The sequence below is a fragment of the Rhinolophus sinicus genome, chromosome 14, assembly GCF_057876585.1.
Source record: "Rhinolophus sinicus isolate RSI-liver-muscle chromosome 14, RSI-T2T, whole genome shotgun sequence".
In the NCBI taxonomy this organism is placed as follows: Eukaryota; Metazoa; Chordata; class Mammalia; order Chiroptera; family Rhinolophidae; genus Rhinolophus; species Rhinolophus sinicus.
In genome coordinates, this window is record NC_142514.1 from 61,869,846 (window position 1) to 61,891,644 (window position 21,799).

General features: G+C 35.0%; 1 long non-coding RNA gene across 2 annotated transcripts in view; it reads right to left on the reverse strand.

The window, feature by feature from the left end:
* The window catches only part of LOC148755700 (uncharacterized), a 185,090-nt gene that overhangs the window by 35,734 nt on the left and 127,557 nt on the right, over nt 1-21,799 (reverse strand). The window contains exons 2-3 of one of the 2 annotated variants that reach the window (XR_016018473.1): nt 19,620-19,720; nt 17,520-19,380 (exon numbers count right to left, since the gene is read on the reverse strand). This is a non-coding gene — a long non-coding RNA (uncharacterized LOC148755700). Of the gene's footprint in view, nt 1-17,519; nt 19,381-19,619; nt 19,721-21,799 lie in introns of those variants that run through there. The other variant, XR_016018474.1, reaches the window with a different exon arrangement.

The window sequence follows — 21,799 nt, forward strand, 5'->3', positions numbered from 1 at the left end:
GAAAATTTTAATTTGGCTAATTAGTGACATGGATTTGAAAGGCAGTTACTTAGGTTATGAGAGCCCTGTAGTTTCAATATCATTCTTTTTAAAAGGAAAATAATGTGGTCTAAAGACTATTAAGAGAAGGTTCACTCAGAGAGCAAAGATAGAAAAAATATAAGGATATCATTTTTCCTTTGATAGTGTGCCTTAGCCGAGACTTCTTATTCCATCTGTATGATTGAGGGAATAACCTCTTCCCGCCAACCTCTTACCTCTCATGGTTTCTATTCAAAGCCTGTCAGGCACATAACAGTAAATGCCATCTTTATTGAATCAAGAACCTTAATACTTTACACAAAACATGTAAGTATTAATCAAAGTTACAAGATGTGAAGAAAATAAATAAAAGATGAAATTGTGAGAGTTGGAGAAAACTACCTTAAGAGGCAACCTCTCATTTTTGTTGGAAAGAAGGTTGCTGAGAGTCTGTGGAGGGCAGTTTTAGGGAAAAAAATCCACACAATAATGAAAATCAACAATGACAACAACAAACACAAACAAAACTCACTAAATATTCTATAAAGTTTTTAGGGGTCTTCATAGATTCTTGCCTAACTCCTTCAAAGAGCCTGCAGCCCAGTGCTAAAGATGCTTTCTGTCAGGTTACCTTTTTTACCAAATTGGTAGCACGGTGGCAGAACAACTGGAGTTTTTTTTATCTTGGGGGGCTTAATTGCCTCTCAATTAAGGTGATGCCTGTGGATATCCACACCTGAGGGAAGAATCTCAGGTATCTGAGAGAAGGATAATACTACTATATGCCAACTGGAAGGTCATCATACTTTTAGAACACAGCAGAGCAGCCTTGTTTCCCTGAGGCGATGTATGGGGTCAACGGAAAACAAGAGCCTTGAAGCCTCTTAAAAATGAAAAAAAAAAAAAGCTGTTTGAATATTTTGCTCTTTACACAGTAATATTAGCAGAAAATTGTGAGGCAGATAAAACTGTGTAGTAGTATTTATCTGTTTACTGCTAATATCCAGTAAGTTTAATGAGTTATTATCAGTGTGTAAGAACATGTGAAGATTCTTTGCGTGGTGGTCATGCAGAATTCTTCTGGGTTCTTAAGGAGAAATAATGTGAGTAGTCATTTCCATTTTTAGAAAAACAATTCATCTTAATAGAATGCACATATTCCAATTGAAATGTATACAGCATCATAGCTACTTCATCTAACATGAAATGGATGGCTTTCTCAAAAGCCATCATACAATGCAAAACATATTTTTTGAGCATTTATGCTCATAACTCTCCATTTGCATTTAAAACTGGCTTTTATCATGCAGCCACAGAGCTGGTTAGGGACCACTGCCTTTGCACTTACCTAGCATATAGAGATAGCAATAAAACCCTTTAAAGTCGACTTGGTTTCCCCCATAGATTTTCACATATTTGGCCACACATTTGACGTGTTGAAACACAAGCATTGTACTAAAGAGGAAAAGCTTTTTCTTTTTCTTTTGTACAGGATTTGTTCAAACTTGTTTCTACACATCTGTATATATTGTAGATGAATATAGCTTCTTTCATGGAAATCCCATAAGGTGTTTCTGCGATGAGCAACACTCATTTAACAAGTGCACTCTGCCATGCAGACGGGACCTGCCAGGAGCAACAGCGTGCCTGGAACAGAAATGTTGTTTAATGAATATTTATTAATTATGAATATTCATGAGATTAACATCTTGATGGCCGGCTTCAGGCTTTGTAACTTATGTGGCAGCAAAGTGGTTAAGTAAAATTTTCCGTCCCATCTTGTAGCCCTTTGAGGTTCAGATAACTATAAAAATTACCAAGACTATAAGTTTTCTTCTGGAACGGAAAGCAACTCTTGAAATATTCTGATGTGGTTATATTTGGCATCAAAGCTTTTAGTTTTGGATCATGGTAGGAAGTGAACTGACCCTTTATCTGAGATATTTTTTTTTAGTACAATCTCCCCAGTGGAATGTGCTAGTCATTAGCTCGTGATGTTTTGATATGTTTGTTTGTTTTTTTTCATTTTCTCGATCCTAACACTTACTGTACTAATCCGGGGTATCATCATGTTAGCATGAATTACTGAACCAGCTTACTTCTCCAGGTCCCTTTGAAGGCAAACTTGTCACCTAACATATTTAGAAGAGCATGATCTTCTTAAAACACTCTTTTGATTGTGGAACACCCCTGCTTAAGATGTGTCAAAGATTTTCCATTGCTTTTACCATCAAATCTACAGTCCTACTTTGGATCTGTGTCTTGCTCTTTTTAGCTTTATTTATCACTAGTTTCTGCTCTGAATTTTAGGTGCCAGCCATAGTGAAAAGTTAATCATGCTAAGTCTTGCTTACAAGCCTTTTGTGACATGCTTTACTTTTGGCCTAGGAATCTGTTCCCCTTACTCTAACCCTTTAACCCGACTTAACTCCTACTTACATTTTGGCTGTTGCTTTGTGCCTGGATTTCTAAAACTGGCATAGATGGCCATTCTCTGTACTCCTATATCATCCAGATTTACTCCTATTTTAAGACTTACTACACTGCGCTGAAATTTCCTCTTTAGTCTTCTCCATAGCTTTTATAATCGCCTGGTAAGGTAGTAGAACTGCGTCTTATCCACCAATGAAACCCCAGCACCCAGACCTGTGTCTAAACACTTAACAGGTGCCTCATGAACGTTTGCTAAAGTGAGTTGAATCGACATGCTTGATTCTGCCAGAAGCCTTCTCTGAGGGGCTTGCCTTCACAGGGTTAGGCTAGGCTCTTCAGATTGACTGAAGGAAACATTGGTGAAAAAATAAGATTTTACATCGAAAGTTAGATCTGTGGAAAATCTTGCTCAAAATCAGGAACCCAGCTCTATTCTATAGCATGTAGGACTCTAGTGATCAACAACAATAACAACAACATACTTCAATTAGTAAAGGCAAAAAGATATGTTTATTAAAAGAATATAGAGGTAGCTCGTGAATACTGGAAGGCATATGTTGGCCCACAATCTGGAAGAAATTTGGAACTATGAAGTAAAATTGGAACCATAAACTAGAAAGGACTCCGTGCATCTTACATTTGCTACTCTGCATTTCTCTTGCAGACTTCTCCCTCTGCAGGCTTTTCCTTTGCTTCTCAAACCACATGGCAGATGCTTGAGTTAACATCACCCTATTCAAAACACAAGCCCAAACTGAACTAGAATTTCTTCTGCTCAATTTCTGTGGAAACTATTATTGTTCTAACCGGGGACACATGTAAATAAGGTTATCAGGGGCTTATTTTAGAAGTTAAATGGATCATTGAGAGAGTTCATTGTGAGTTGAGAAACAAATCCAAAGATATAATTTCTGAGAATAATGTTGTCTAATTTAGTAACATAAAAACCATCTACTCACATTTTCTCTAAGACTAGTATATTGTGACTGCAAAGAAAAACACTTTCTTTTTTCTTGTTTGGCTCCACTTGAAAAGTTCTCTATCCTAATTCTAACAACATTTCATTTGTAATCATACAACTATAGAAAATGTCATGAGCTTTTTTCCTACTGTTAGTGAAGCTATCTCAGATCTGATGTTTGGGCCTAAACAGTTCCTCCCTATTCTTCTCACTAGGGCTATAGACATGTCCATCAGGATCTGTCTCAATAGTCAGGGGGCAACAGCCCAGTGGCCTATTTCTAGTAGATGTAACTTGGCTCTTGACATTGTCATAATCCATGTGAGATTAGTCCTATTTGCTGTTTCTCTGGTTGTTTTTTGCTTTTTGATCTAGGGTTGATTTCTCAAGTATTTTGTTCTCTCCCCTTTACCCAGTGGGTTTAAATATGGAGAACTTTCTAATCACAGAAGCAAAGAAATTATTCTAAATCTACTACTGGTTGCCACAATTCAAACCTTTGTTCTCTATGTCCTGTTTCCTGTGTGTCAATGCTTCAACTGTAGGTGCAGAAAATCTGTAATTAACATTTGCGAGGAAAAAATAATGATCCTTTTTCTATGAGAAACATGTCATCTTCAGTCTTGGTTTCCTTCCTGTGATTGAACTTTGAGTTCACTAAGATTTCCATGACCGCTGTTCCTACACAAGGCTCATCTGTCATCCTGAAGGCCTGTCTATGAGCTGCAGGGAAACTTCCTGTTAGTCTGCCCGAAACTGGATGCTCCACTGTGTTCACCACCTTCTATCTTCCTTCATGAATTCTTTAATTCCCCATCTCCCCGCGTGGGATAAAACAATGCCTTTGTGAACAGACTTTCTGCTTTAGCTTCAGTAGAATCAAATCATTCCAGTGTTGCTGAACTGAACTGCAAATGTAAGAACTGCCTTCCTAACTGCATCAGAGACACAAATCTTTTCTGTTCGTTTCAGAATACTTCTGCCTCAGGCTCCCTCGGGCAAGACTGACCCCATTTGCAGTTGTTTTTAGTTTCCCTGTGGAGATGGGCCTCACTGTTTAATGTTTAACAAATGCTCTACAACACAGGGGTCCAGCTACAACATTTTCTCTAATCAGAATGATGTCATAGCCTACTCCCAAAGTGGCATGCCCTCTGAGGGATAGTCTGCTTCTGCTTGCTGTCATTCTGCCAAGACTGGGCATCTCTTGGATCAGGGCGTTTCCTGAGTGTCTGAGACTACAGACACTGAAGGGTTTGAACTGAAGGGTTTTCATGAGAAAAAGGAAGTAGACATTGCTTGATAAGTCTGAAGGGTAAAACTAGGACCGATGAGTAAAAGTTATTAGAAGGCAGATTAAAATTCATAAGGAAAAACTGTATAATAAGCATGGTGTGTCTAGCAAGAGAATGGACCTGGCTCCCTTTCACTATGATTGACCAAGTTGGGTGAACACTAGTTAGAAGGAAAAAGGGGATTATGAAATTCATAACCAGATTGGGCTAGAACATTTTTAAAGCTCCTTGCAGTTTTAGTATTTTAATGATTTTATGTAAAGATTTTTCTTTTTCCCTCTCTTTCTGCTTTCCTTCTTTCCTCTCTTCCTCTCTCTCTTTCTTCCTTCTTTCCCCTACTCTCCTTCCCAGCTTCCCTTCTTCCCTTTCCTCTTTTCTTTCTTTTTTTCTTTTCTTATTTAAGTTTAAATTTAAATTTAACCTTTTTGAACTTAAATTAGACTCAAGAGTAGTATAGTTGTCTTCAAGATTAGCAAAAAGAATGATGGTTGAATCTCTCTCTCTCTCTTTTTTTTTCTTCTTTTTCCCTTTCTTTTCTAAGGAATTCAAAATGAGCTTATAAAGAGAATGGTCCTATTCTCAGAATATTTCGCTTTCAAGATTTTTGCTTAGTTTTACTGTATATATCCAGTGAAAGAAAGCACATTAGTCTTTGAACTCCAGGCTGTCAAACATCCTTCACAACACCAGTGCGGAGGCTTGACGTCAGTTTTCACCACCTCATCACAGCTGAAAGTGTGGGCAGTTACCTTTAAGATCTTTTATGATCTAGGAAGCACTTGCCCACAAATGTAGCAGTGCTTTTCCTCATAGAAATTCAGATTAATAAATTATTTTTTAAGCTTGTTATTTAATGCTAGTATAAAACCTGCTTACTGAAGAGCTGTTAGTTTAAAAATCGGCTTTCCATCAAATTGGTGGAATTCAGAAAACACTGTTTTTTGCCTTTTCTGCCAATGTGCTTGCTTTTCACTGCTCAGTCTCCACTCATAGTTCAAGCCACTTAAATCAGATCAGAGTGCTTATTGTGACTTCCTCAGGATGACATGCTAGTCCCCTCCCCTGACACTTGAAAGTTGATCTTTTTGTGCCAAGACCCCTGGGTAATTTCTCTGAGAGAAATCTATGACCTTGGGGGTAATACTTTATTTGTAGGATAGCAGAGTAGTGGTGATCAAGCAATGTTAAATAAAGATCCTTTGGTATTTATCTTTGTGTATTTTCCCTGAAAAAAAAGAGTAAATATATTTGGTTTGCCAAATATACTATGTTGATCTGCAGAATCAAACAACTTTGAGGAAACAGTCCCTTTGTACTGCATTTGGCCAACATGTAATGAACAGAGCAGAGTTATGGCCATCTATTGTTTATATTCTATTGCTTGCAGCCCCATGTTAAAACACATCCAACAACTATTTTACCAATAGTTTAAAGATGCTTTGATGAGATTAACCATTACTTTCTAGTTACTGTGATATATCAATCTTCTCTTTAGGAAAAACAAACAAACAGACCCACAGCTTATGATCTATATCTGCAAACTTTGATGTAACAACTCTATTGGAAGTCTCACAGACATCTTATCCTTAACATATCTAAAATTGAACTGATAACCTCCCCAAATCTGCCACTTTTTCAGACTTCTCCATTCCAAGAGATGTCACCTGTTATCATATATATATATATATATATATATATATTGCATATATATACACATATATATGTATGTATATATATACACACATATATGTATATATATATATATATATACACACATATATACATATATATGTGTGTGTGTGTGTGTGTGTATATATATATATATATATATATATATATATATATATATATATATATATAAATATATATAAAATGAATTGTCCTGGACAACACTTAATATAATTTGTAAGTGTATTTATATTTATGTGATTATTTTTCAGTTCTAGTCCAGGTTATAAATTTATGAGGGCAAGAGCCTAGAACACAGTAGCCTGTCAATGAAAGTTTACTCAATAAATAGTATAATAGGAAGTCATTACATGATTTATTAACTATTTACTAATCAACAATCATTAGCTATGACTCATCCATCTTTTGAATTTGTCAAACTGTGTTATTTAACAAAAAGACACTGATCTCTAGCATATCTTTAATAAACACAGAAACTCATTCCAAGATATTATAACCCTTCTTTAAAAAAAAATAACCAGGGGAGTTATGTAACTTCCATGTTTTCTTTGAGTTATGAAGACTACCCATGTCAATTCTGATGGGAATTCACTGAATTCTGGCTTCAAATCAAAGAGAAAATGTAAGGATGACACAATTACCTTCTGTCTGACCTCATGAATCTAGTTATAGAAGCTCCACCAGATCAGACAAATAATGATAACAGCAGGATTAATAATAGCAACTAGTATTTATTATTTACTGTATGAGGCATTATACTAAGTTATTTGTATTTTATTTTGGATCCTCATACAAACTTTCTGTAGTAACAGTGATATGAGTGACGGGACCACCAGTTGAACACAGAAGGACACCGAGGCTGTAAAGTAACTGTTACAGAGTCACAGGACTTGATTTCAACCTGGAGAGTCTTCCTCCTGAGTTAGTTCATACTGGTACACTGCCTCTCAGTTGGTGGAATATTAACCACCCACATCTTTTTGCACATTGGTAACTAAAACTGCTAGATTTTTCCCTAAGGAGCAGTTTGCAGCCCCATTAGCAGGCCCTATACCCAGCCTTGCCATTCCTCGTGAACCCTTGCCTCTCACTACAGTTCTTTATGCTTCACAGCTGACACCTCATAGGATGTGACCTGGACAAGGTCTGTCCTTTTTGTAGCTGGAAAGGATTTAATATGGAAAAGAGAGAATATTTGGGACAGGAGGAATGGGGATATGAGAAAGAAAAAGTTGAGCAAATCAAATAAGAGTAGTATCTTTTCTGACAAGAATGGGTATAAATGTAAATTTGAAAAGTAATAAATCATTTTTCATATTTTTTGAAAATTTTCCATGTCCCTAAATAAGGAAAGAGGTAAACTAAATAGATGTATTTATCTGTGTTTGAAAAGTGCCTTGATGATATGGTGGAATCACAGAGAGAACTTAGGACATTAATAAGGAATTTGAAATTAGTAACCTTGGAAGCAAGTTGAGATAGGGAGGGAAGTGAAAGCGGGGGCTGGTAGGTCAGGGAATTATGGAGAAAATCAAGTAATGAAGAAATACTCTTTTCTAAAGTTTGGACTTGTGTAAGAAGCTATTTCATTTCTTTAGGTCACCATTTACTTTGGTAGAGAAATTACTGTATGGGCTTTCTTCCTGAGGAGAAATAGAAGATGGCAGATGGTGGGATAAACTATACCTCTATTATGCATGCAGTTTCAGGGCCACAACTAATACCAATACTCTTCCTTTTCAACTATCCATTTGACATTGTACTCACTCTTATCTTCAAGTTATGATGAGGTCTTGGTGGCTTACCTCATGGTGTGAACCAAAATTTTAACACTATTGGATCTGAGCCATAGATTGCTGTTTTAGTTTGGGCTGCTATAATAAATTACCATAAACGGAATGGCTTAAACATCAAGTATTTATACCTCATACTGATAGAGGCAGGAAGTCAGCATGGTTGCTTCTAGTGAGGGCCCTCTTCCAGATTGCAGATAGCTGACTTTTCCTTGTATCTTTACACCATGGAGAAAAGCTAGCTTTCTGATCTCTTCTTTTAAGAGCACTAATCCCATTCATGAGGACTCCACCCTCATGATCTCATTACCTCCCCATAGATTCACCTCCAAATATCATCATATTGGTTATTAGATTTCACGTATGAATTTTAGGAGAACACACATATTCAGTCCATGATACTTGTCAATCTTATCCTTCAGACTAGAGTGGCTGTACATGTCCATCACAGTTACAGTGGTGTGAAAGAATCCAAAGAAACATTCTGCCTGTGTCCACATGTAAATGGACCCTTACTTCTGCAGGCTGATCAGAGTCAATTATTCCTAGAATGATAGTGACTCATTTTTTTTTTTTAGCTGTTAGTTTCTGGATATAAAGAAGTCCAAAGTATCCTGGCGGATGCCATAACTGGTAGTTTGATGAGAGTCCGTGGCTCTTTCTTACCTTCTTTTGTATCTGTTATTTCCAATTTCCAAGTCCTTCCTTGGTTATGAAAAGAACATTGGCTGAGGAGCTCTTCACATTCTTGATGGAAGTTTTCTCTGTCTTGTTCCTTGTTGCTCTTCTTGCACTTCCTTACCAGATCCCAGAAATTTTATAAATCTCTTGAGGTTTTTTGACCCCTCCCCACCTCCACCCCCAATTCATCTGGTCACTTTAATTTATATTGTTTTGTTTACTGTCAGTTCAAAGCTATCTTTAGAGGGAAGGAAATAATATATGTGGTCAGTCTGCTATTTTGAAATGGAAGTCCTGATCTTGAATTAGAAATCTACAAATAAGTTTTAATACGTAGTGTACATCTTTTATTTTGATCTATGCAGTCTTTCTGTCATTTTGGGATCCTATTGAACCCAGTATTAAGAAAACATTTTATTGGTTATCTTTTTCAAAATTATCAAAGTGTTTGTTGTGTATGTGTATATGTCTGTGTATGAGGGTATGTGTATGAGGTATACTTCTAAAAATTGTTTATTTTAGCATTGTTGTTTCAAAAATGTGACCTGAGAATTTACTCCTTTTTCCTTTTTTTGTTATTTGATTAATTTTAGTGGCAAGATGTAGAGAATTTGAGTTTCTGAGTAAAATAGTATAAAGGATTTTTCCAATTTTGAAAATTTGTACTAAACTCATTAATAGTTTGTGGGAATGCTTGTTTCAACACATGCCAATCCACATTGATTATTATAATTTAAACAAAACTAAAACAAATCCAAAAAATTAAAGATGAAAACCACATTTTAACATGTTTGCATGTGAAAAATAACATTATGTTTATAGCTAAAACAATATCACCTTATCATTTTAACTGGTTTTTGGCCATTCAGATTGTGTGTGTGTGTGTGTGTGTGTGTGTGTGTGTGTGTGTGTGTGTTGCTTCTCTATCTTTATTTTAATTCTAAGTGGGTTTTTTTTCCCTTAAGGAAATAACCTTTTACCTGAATTACTGTTGTAATTATTTTCCAGTCTGACATTCTACTTTTAATTGACATTTGGATGTTTTTGACAATGAAGCAATTTAAATATATATGCCACCAAATATCAAATCAATCTAAATTTATAGTTTAAAATACTTTCTCTATTCTGATAAAGAAATAGAAATACATTTAAGAATCTTTTCTTCCCTCTCTGTTTCCCTTCCTTCCTTCCTTCCTTCCTTCCTTCCTTCCTTCCTTCCTTCCTTCTTTCCTTCCTCCCTCCCTTCCTTCCTTCCTTCCTTTTTTCCTTCCTTCCAACTTCCTAATTTCCTAACTTTGTTTTACCACCTTTAGATCATAATTGTATTTCATACATGTCAAAAAACACTATTCTTTATACAATATATGAATTCTGGTGGAATGTATTGGGAAAACAAAGCATGTTAAAAATGCTAAAATATCCCAAGAAGTTTTGACTTGATTGTATAACCTAAAAGGAGACATTAAAGGCTCCTGCTCATAGATGTTTAATGTTATTAGTTACATGAATGATGGAGCAGGGGTTTAACATAACAAAAATGCTATTCCAGGAAGGCTGTATATGCTAGTAAGAGAAGGACCTGCCTAAAAATCATTGGCGGCTTTTGGTCCCTTTTCTTAATGTAAATGATAAAGCATATTTCATCACAGAACACAATGAGGTTATTCTAAAATTCTTCAGAGATCTCTCCATTATTCACTCCTTCAATAAATATTTATTGTGCTTTTACAATATGGTCAGTATATCTACTATATGTTAGTGTTACAAAAATGATTAAGCAACATTTCTTGCTTTTAAGGAGTTTAAAGTCTGGTTAGAGCAGCCACTATGTACACAGATAAATTACAACACATCAGGGTAACTATAAGAGACTTATAAACAATTTGTTATGAGAACACGAAGGCGGAAGTAACTAAATCACCTGCAGAGATTATGGTCTGTTTCAAAGACAAGGCGATATATTTCAAATGGATCTCAAAAAAATGAGTCATGAAAACAGGTCTTTTCATTGGCTACTGACAGAATTTCAGGTGAATTTTGGAACAAACAATTTCCGTGTAAAGGCAAAAGCCACTCTGAGCAGATTATTTAATGTCTTGAGGTATAAATGGAAGGTAAAGAAGCAGAAAAAGTGACAGACAAGTACCATTTCAAAAATTTTGTTGGTACTATAAAAAGAAGAAGGGTGACAGACACATGTTTCAGAAGCCCTCTCATATTCATGAACAAAGTCTGTATTGTTCGCTGTTCTTCTCATGCCACATTTCCAGTAGAGGTGCTACTAGAATAAAAGTTTTGTTAGGCCAACTTCTACGGTTTGCATAAGTAGACAAGTTGCAAAGTACTTTCCTGCTTTTCTCAGAAACAGGGAATACAATGAGACCTCATAACATATAGATTCAAATCCAACTTCTGTTAGTTGCACCCTACTATATGGCAAAAGCTTTCCTGCATACTTCCTTATGTGTTTTATATTAGTCAACACAGAATCATGAGTTTTTACCAAGAAATTATGCTTTACAGCCCAAAACCAAAACCCCTCTCAAACATGGAACTTTCTTTTTTGTTGTACACCGACTGCTTAGATATATACAATATACTAAAATGTAAGATACAATAAGGCAATTTGATTTAGAGACATTTTGTTCTGAAGCAGATGTAGTGAGCATTTTGTTGCAGATGGCTGAATTTTGCTGGTCCTGTTGAAAAGTTGGTTTGCATAGCAAAGTAAGACTATGAGGTCTCTCTCTCTCTCTCTCTCTCTCTCTCTCTCTCTCCTCTCCTCTCCTCTCCCCCCCACACACATTCTTCAAAGCAAAATTAATTTAGCTTCAAAATGAATAATACGAACTTCAACTGCTGACTTAGTGGTGAGATTATCTTTCTTCAATACCAACTTAAGAGGACGTTTTCAGAAGTTGTGTAGGATTGGTTTGTTGGCCAGTGAAGCTGAGATGAAATGAGGAAACAGCAAGTAAAAAACACTACCTCCTCAGAGCTGAAATCAGGTTACATCAATTTTAAATTAAATGTAAAAAAAAAAAAAAAAAAAAGGGTGCAATATATTTTTCCCTGCTTCATTTGTTTTGCATTGCCTTCTCCTGGGCATTTTGATATGTAGAAGGGTAATGTGTTTATACATATTGTAACTAAGCAGTCATAAAACTGTATAGACTCAGCTTGGAACCACCATCCACAAATTAGAAAGTTCCCCTAGACTTGCCCATTTTATAAACACTTTATGAAGCAAGAGAGAAAGAAAAACAAAATCCCAGGAAGATGTTTAGGGTTTTTTCCCCCATTCTCCCCCGATATAACTTCTAAATAGTTTATTTGATAATTATACAACACAGAAATATGATGCAAAGTAATGTAAATACAATTTGCATCATATAATGTAAAGTCTTAAAAATTGCCTTCAGCGGTGTAGCTGGAATTCAATGGACTCGATGCATTTTTGAAATTAAAAAAAAATGCACTCTAGTCTTTATACTAAAAAGCAAAGACTAATTGAAAAAGGCATCAGTAAACATATCTTTGTTTTGTTTCCAAAATATTTTTCTTACTGTGAACTAAAGACTTCAGAAATCATTAGTGGTCAGAAGTAAAATTATCTTTTCCCGCATCTCTCTGATACTATTCCATACTTTCCAAACAATCTTGCTATTTGACCTATGTAATTTCAGAAAACACACTCAGCATTGGTAGCTTGGACAAAGCTTCTAATGCTCTGTTTCTGATGTACTCCCAGATTAAGATGGCAAGTCATTTGCATCAAAAGCTGTAAAATAAACAAAGCATGGGGCACTGCGGGTTGGAAGTATAACTCCTTGAACAAAACAATGACTAACTTATTTACTTGCAACAGCAGTCATTTTCTCTGAGATCGCTGCCGCACATTGCAGGCACTGAAATGACGTTAAATACAACAGTATTAACTGCTGCTTTTGTTTGAGATCAGATGGAAACTCAAAAACATGAGAACTTGAGATAAATATACAAGTAAAGAAAATCAGTGCTGTTATTGCAGGCTGTGTTGAATAAGTTTAAAGACCCAATATTCTGCTAGTACACATGCTTCAAATAAGAGATAGTCCATGTTTTATATTTTGCCAAATTTTGTCAGCTAGCCCATCTATCAACAAATGACAAACCTAATTATGCTAAGAGGAGGGAATGATTCTGAATGCTGATAAAAGAATAGATGTTGGTAAATAAGATTGATTTTAACGCTCTCCTCTCTTGAAGATCTAAAATGTTCCAAAATTAGACTAATGCTTAGCACATTGTAGCTACTTAATAAATATCTGTTGAACAAATGGACAAACTTTAATCATTGCAAAAAAAAAAAAAAAGCTAAAATGCTCTCCAAGGAAAAGAAAGTATTGCCTAGTACGTTTCTGACTTCAAGTTTCATTTCATAGGGAATTGAGCATGCTTTTAACAGAAACTGAATGCTCTCTAGAAGTTTAGGGTGTAGGTAGATTGATAATCACCTTTGATGCTCAGCAGGGAACTCATAAATAGTTAAGCATATGCAAATTTCTTGAGAGAAGTTGGTCTTCATTTGTGGTTTTAGGTCAGACGAAAGATTTTCTCTTTCAAACAGAACCAAATGGAAGTGTCAAAGGAGGTAAAATTCTTAATGGGAGTGGACATAAATAGTTTCTAACCCGCTGCTAAGGTTACAAATGTCACTGGTAGTTGTCATTATAATAGAGCAGAGGGTCCTTCATTATTTCAAATGCATTTCCATATCCACAGGTAGTCAGATAAGTGACCATTACCACATGTACCAAAAGGACAAACAGATGGTGCTCAGATCATTCATTTTTTTGTGTGTCTTACAGGATTCAAGCATTTTGGAAGTCATTCAGAGTCATGTGTTTTATATCAACTTATGTAGAAGCATTTACATATATTGAACCCTTGCCTTTTCACTCCTGGCTTTGTTTCCTCCATCTCTCTTTTCCTATATCCCAAGTATGCAAGTGTGAATGTGAAGTACAGATCTTTTCCCAGGATGGTTGGGAAATCTTCCATTGAGATTCTAAGTGAGCATTTTCTATTAATCATCTGGTGTTTCAGAAACCTCCAGGCATAATAAATAGCCCAATCTAAATCACATGACAAAACATCCCCCCTACTTGAGTTTTCCACATTCCACAGTTTTGCCACAGAGTTTGAAGTGAAGATGGTGGCCACATTGACAGAACACAACCAGATTACCTTGGTGTGCTGATTTAGAGCTTCCCAGCAGTTATCCTCCAGCAGAGTTTCGAACAGCTTATACCCACAACCCATATAGGCAACAGATATGCACAAGGAAAGAAAATTGGCTGAACAGAGTCCATTTTAGGGCTGTTTTGTTGTTGCGTGGTCATATAGAAAAGCCAGTGGGGGTCATTAAACACGGTCTCTTCCCAGTCTGTTGCAATTACCTCACTACAGTCCACCATAGAGCAGGTGGTAAGCTTACTTGGCTCAGCCAAGTCCAACTAATACAACCTGTGATTTGGAATATTTCCAGATATTGCTGAGAATTGTCGGTTTGACAGCTAGGCATAACAACTCTGGTAGAGGGGGATATCAGATTTTTTTTTTTAAGATTGATGCATATTTTTATCTGCAACTCTTTCCCACTTAACTCTCAAGTATACACCTAAATGAAGTCGCTCAGAGTGCCCTAAATTGACCTGTTAAGTAGAGTGACATTAAACCTTACACTTTTATGACCCAAATAGAATGTCTCACCTTTTTTTCTAAGACATTCCTATCTCAACCTACGCCCTACTCCACTCTTGCTTTTTAATTTGGATTCTCTAGTTAGATTGCTTGAGTAAGAATTTAGTGGATTTAGCACCTATGAGTTTAATTATCCCCTGCTAAGTTCAATTTCAATATTCAATCACCTCATAGCTCACTCCCACTTGGCCTTATCTAGCTGAGAAAGGGCTGTTAGGATCAGCTTTAAAGATAAACTGGTTAATTTCATATTTAGGTCCTAGGGAAATTATACATGAATGACGTGTTCAATAGGCACCAATCAGAGCTAAGTGCAAACCTAGTTTTCTATCTCCCCATTCTTTTCAATATATTACAAAATTTAACAAACAAACAAAAAAAGTCTATACAGAAGTTTGCTTAAATCTTAATATGCATTTCAGCAGTCTGGGATGTTTGAACTAATGCACCATATGTAAAGTATTAAAGAAGCCCACAGCTATGAGTAAATCAGAGCATGTGAAATCTCCTTATACAGTTTTCGTTGCCACAGGATTTTGTTTTAGTTTTTCAGAACTTTTTGTAGCAATTAGTATTTTTTGATGTTGCATCTCTGCTTATGTGAAAGTATAATACTGTGACATTTGAAACAAGTACCCTAAAGCTTGATTGAATCCGTGCATTTCTGACTCTAACCCTTCCTGGTTAAAAGTCTGTTTTTAGGCATTACCAAGTTACTGAGGCTTAGAAATGTGCTTTTCAATGTGAAGATCTTAGACACTCAAATTTCTATAGGTTCTAACTAAGAGCTTTCTCCTATAGTATGATATACATAGCAACTTCCCTTACACAAATTCCTCATGTGAACAGTTCTGTAGTCTTGCTTCATAAGATTTACATGATAGATGCATTTTTGTTTCCTTTTGTTTAAAGAATTATGTTATTATGGAGCACAGCAACTTTGAACAAACAGTAGTTTGAAATTTCCCTCCTCATCAACTAGCATACTTCCCTATTTTTCTATTTTCTTTAAAAGGACAAAATAGGAAAAGGATGACCTGAAAGAGTAAGAACCTATTCAGTTAAACTGGATAATCACCTTTCTTGTCTTGTCCAAGATCTACCCCCTTCCTCCAGATACTGCCCTAAAATGTGAGTTAGAGTTCTCAGTTATGGAGAAGAATCTGTTGCTTCATATATTCACTAGGATTGGGAGTGAGGATGTGAACACTAGATCTTAAAGCATCTGTGGGAATTATCTGTGGTTGGACAGACCTACAATTTGAGTTGAAGATGGGCACTTAGTCTGTACATTTGACTGATTCCTCATTTATTTATTCATTTAACAATATTTATTGAGCACTTTTCATGTGCCAGTCATACTACCAATTGCTAGAATTAAATAGTAAAACAAGAGAGACATAACCCATTCCTTCAAGTTACACATGTCGTTTTTCCATTTGTACTTATTTGGACATTGCTCATGAATCCATTCAGGTTCTATCTATGGCTTCTTCATCAGTCTCAATTCTTACCTTGTCTACTATTGTCTCTTTCCTCTAGTTTTCCTTAAAATACTGCTTTTCCTCCAGAAAAAGACAAGCAAAATAATCAAAATAATAACAACAAAGAAAATATAATCCCTAAATCTCAAATTGAATCATTCATTTTTCTAAAATAAATTATTGCTCTTTTTCTCAGGCTTATGATTTCCCAAAATACTGTCAAGTACATTGCACACTGGAAGTACACTCTTTTTACATAGGAAGTGGCCAGCTAGTCTTAATTTTCATTCCACACAGTAGTAACCATTATGGTGCCTGGTAACATGTCATAAACTCATTGACTCCAACAAAATTAACTGTTTTTAAGAAATACATTTTCATAAGTATCAAGTTAGTTATTAAAAGTTATTTCACATTATTGAAGAGGATCTAGCCAATGTAATGAAACACTGAAATACTATTAAATGAATAGTATTCTTAATTTAAAAGTATATCCTAAAAGATTACTATTTGAACATAATATAAATGGTTACCTAAAAAATGTGTTAATCAACTGATGAGCTAAAATAAACAATTAGGTAAATCATTAAAGTGGTTGAGTATTTGGTTAATGTTAAAATTTGATATTGTAAAACATTTGTGATAATGTTAAAGAAAAGTGATAGCTTCCTTATATACTACCAATAGCAAGAGAGACTAGATAATAGGAAAACATAATAGAAAAAAATTATTACAGCATAAAAAGAAAACCATATAAAATAATTTCATAAACTTAGGAATATAAAGAAATATTTATGTAAATATAAAATAAAATAATCATAACGTTTTTGATGAGGAAAGTATTACAAAAATTGCTATTTTCCCAAATTCATCTGTAAATTTAACTCAATAAAAAAAACTCTCTGATATTTAATGATACAACTGCAAACATTTTGTTCCTAAGTGTTGTTCAGAAGAATGAATTTGCAATACAAAGAAATTTTGACAGTAACATAGAAACTTGTGTCACAGATACTAAAACGTACTCTACTGACAGAAGTTATAGCAGTTTATATTTGTGGAGGAAGAGACAAAGTAATTGTAGTACAGAATAGAATCAAGATGTAGTGAATTTGATTTTACAAGTTAGTTGAAAAAAGATGCATTATTAAACAAATGATACCGAATCAACAGGTCATCCATTTGAGATAAAAAGCAAAACAAAACAAATTCCACCATAACATATGTAAAAATGAATTCTAGACAGATTGAATATTTATATGAAACATAAAGCAACAAAAACACTGAAACAAAATATAGGTAAATCTTTTTATAATATTGAGAGGCATAAAACCAAATTCAGAAGTTATTTTAAAAAAAGAAACAATTTTTACTGCAAACATTTTAAAACACTTTTGTATGGGAAAAATACATCACAAATGAAATTAAAAGAGAATTTGTTTGTGAAAATTATTTACTATAGTGGTCAAGCACTTAATACCTTTATTATATCCACTGCTTACAGATATAAAATAAAGCCAACAAATAACACAGCCCAATAAAAATGGGAAAATGGTATAAAGAGAAATTTCAGTGAAAAAAACTACAAAAGATCATTCAACATAAAAAACATGCTCAACCTCACTAATATTCAAAGAACTGCAAATAAAAATCACAGTGATACTATCATTTACTATCAGGAAATGGGGAAAATATTTAAAAATGGTCATCTTATCTTCCTAATCTAGTCTTGGCTGAATTACCTTCTATTGGCGGGTTTATTCATTTGCACTCAAATTTATATGAACTTACATTTTCATTCATCAATTCTCCCTGTAGAACTTTATATAAGAGACCAAAATAAGTTGGCAAAAGCCATTAATTACAATGATGGCAACAGTGAAAAAAAAAAAAAAAAAGAAACCATCTAAATACCCATCAATAGGGGACTGGTTGGGTAAAAGAGACACCTCCATAAAAGATGATGCAATAAAGCCGTTATAAAGAATGTACTCTTTACGTTCTAATATTGAAAAATGACTTAGATGAGTGACCCCTAATGAAGCCAGGTGACACTAAAGACATCCCAGCTGAATCCTTCCTTGAGAATAAAAATAGAGGTGTCTTAAGCCACCACATTATGGAGCAATTTGTTACACAGCAGTGGAATCCAAAATAGCCACTAAGACAGAATGAGAACAATCTGCCTATTGAACATATAGAATGGAGCGAGGAGATTAGCCTGATTACACTGTGGAGAGAAATAAAATTAGGAAATATAGTGTGGGGCAAAACATTAGCATCTGGGAAACTAGGCAAAAGGCACTCTGTTTTCTAAAGAACAGAGAGATACTTGTTAAATAGCAAAATCTCAAAAATCACAGTTGTGGAGAACGAATGAGGGAACCATATTCCCCAATTTAGCTCTCTCAACTACAGATCTTTTCTTCCTGGAAAGAGAAGGAAAAAGAATTTCATTGGAAGGGATAGACCTTATCAGCAGGGACAGTGAAAACGTCTGTGCTGCATCTGCTGGAGGATCTGAAAGCTCTCACATCAAGCAGTTGGGCCAGATGACCTTTAGAAGTCTTTCTAATTCTTTCATTCTCTAGAAAGAACAGCTTTCTTTCCCTAAATTATTTTTCAGATGGCCTGGCCAGAGCCCTCAACATCCTGCTAACTCTCTGTGGCTGTTTTTAGTTTGTCAAAACTAGTTTTAAGGGAGACATCTGGAACCAGGCACCATGTGACTCATAGGCAGCCTGCATAGAATCGGGGGCAAAATAACTCAAACAATTCCAGTTGTTTTGCATGCCAGCTTCCCAAAAATGTCTAAACATTGAAGGACCACATTGAGAAAATATTGAAATACTAATTAAATAACTAAATATTGATAACGATAGTGAATACAGAGTCTAAGAAAACAATATATTCCAGACATACTTGAAAAATAACCTTATTATAAAGGTAGGTTATTCCGCTTTATATTTGACTGTTGATAATCATTTTATTCTTTTGTTGTGCCCTTCCAACAGATTCTTCCTAGTATCTTTATCCTTTCACTTGCAGTAGATTATTTCACTCCTTCCTCTTTCACAGAAAAGTTATTTAATACACAGCCTTAAATTTTTCTTGCTCCACAGAGAACTGTTTTTGTTGGAGTCGAGGGTCTCTTCTAATTCTCTGTTTCTCCTTAAATTTTATCTAGATACAACCCCATTGTGTATCCTAAGGCTTGTTCTGCAATCATTCTTTTGCTTCCTCAATTTCGTCCTTTGTATTGACATCCTCCAGTATACCTACAAATACATGTTTTAACCCACTCATAGAACTTGTTTCATCAGATAGCCATGCTTTTCATCTTCAATTCTCCTTCACTGAAATATTCCCTTTGGTTTACAAGTATGAATTTTAGACTTGATTAAGCAATTTTTCAAAATGCCAGATAGCTGTTAGCTGTGCCTAGAAATCTATACTCTAAAAACATTTAAAACACTTCTTTTGTTTGCTAGATGAGAAAGAACAAACAAAGCCATACCTGTAACTTGTTAATGTTGTTAATGTTGGAGGGAACATTCAAGTAAATGGCCTTTTGCAGAATTCTTCCCAAATAGGACATTAGTTAAGTACATTTTCTCTCTGGAATAAAAGAAATGAGATTTTTGAGCACTTTACTTTTACAGCTTAATATTTTAATAGGGTTATTACTATTTATTTACTTACTATCTGAGCACAAACAGTTATTGAAAAGTACCATTACAACCACTTTAAAAATAAATAAATGAAAGAAAAGAAGAATGTCACAATAGCCCCACTTCAATAACAGGATAAGTCAATTAAAAATGAGGAATAAACTTTTTTATATTTAGGTTACCTCAAGCCCACCAACACAAGTTTGCTAGCAGCAAACCATATTTCAGGAGGTGAGAGGCAGCCTCTTACTAATCTGTTGGTGCAGTCTTCATCAAAAACATCAATTTCAGCCCTCTTTCCAATATTCCTATGCTATAAAACTAATTATAGTTAATATGCAACTGGTTAAGACAATGTTGTCAAAGTGAATTTGAGAGTTTAGTATAGTCACTATTATCACTATCAAAATGTTTCATATTTATTTGCATAAAGAATATTACTCTTCCAAATCATTTAAACATGCTCTCTCACATATAGGAATTTATTGTGTGTATAAAAATACAAACATAGATGGACATTTGAGACGCGCCTTAAATAAATACATAATTTAAATAAATTAGTGAAAACTTTGAATAAGTAAAGAACTATCAATTTAATTATTTTTCTAGCATGAGTGATTCATGAAGATTCTGGACCAGAAGATAGGATCGTTGACAGAAACTGGGAAGAGATAAATAACATGTGTTACAGAGGATAATTTATTGGAAAATAGATAAAGAAAAAACAACAACATGGTCATTGAAAAGTTGTGAACATAAGGAACCACATTCTTTGGATATATGTGGTAGAAAATTTAAAATTACTGCAGTGAAGAACTTTCAAATACCGTTCCTACAAATGTCATCTTTTGAGCTAAATAGCTAAATTGTAAAAAAAAAGAAATCTAAATTCTATGTAAAATAAGTATCTACTGAGCATTTAATTGCATGTGGACATGAGAACAGATCACTGTTTAGAAGTCATTAAAATGTTGAATACTAAAATATTGAAAATAAGTTACTGTAAGAAATGAAAACTCCTTCCCACCATTTGGATTTATTGTATTAGCTACCACTTCTTTGGTATTGTTTAATAAAGAGAATTGCCCAGTACTTAATTATACTTGGTCAGTCATTCGTTTATTTGCATTTATTCTGAGTTTCTCTTTCTGTCCTTAATTTTTCATCTACAACAATCAATGCTATGTCTAGATGGGAATCAGGAGTCACAGCATGGAAAGCTGAAATATTTTGTAATCTAGCTGGTTGGGCTCTGTGATGAGTCACTGTTTAAGCACCAAACAACTCGAGCAAAAAGCAGAGAGAATGTAAATAACATATAAGGCCTTGCATTCATACAGATAGACGTAAGAGGAAAGGGAGAACAGCAGAGTTCAAGTGCTCTTTATGCCAGAGTCAGCATGATATTCATTTTTTTTTAAATCATAGACAGTCTCTCACCATCTCTCATTTCTTTGAATTTTCCCCATTGCGTGGATGTGTTCATATGCATTCACACACACAAACACAAAGCCACATGTGATAGTGGTGCACTGGGAAATACGTAGACTGAAATATGTGGGGACCTCAACTTGAACATAATGTGAGAACAAAGGGGACTATGAGGGGCAAACCATGGGGACTCTCCAACATGAACTGTGATAAGCAGGGCAGATCATCTGGAGTTTGTAGCATCAGGTGTCTGATTCTGATGGAAACAGGCCAGTAATCTCTGGCACTTTGAATTAAACTCTTAAATGGTAAGTTCTAAAGAAAACAACCTTCGCCAGAAAGTAGAGATGCCACATTCTTCCATTTTTGTTGCTTATTCACTGTGTAACTGAGCAAATCACTCAACTAGATTTCTGTCCTCTCTATCTCACAGGGTTTTGACTCCTATTTATTATTGCACACACCCTTACCCAGCAAGTCACTTGGGACAGTTGGTTATTTCTACATTTTATATTCAGTGAGGACAGGGCCTCTACATTACACACAAAGTGACAGTAATGGAGGGTGATTAAATTATAAAAAGGAGAAAAGTGAG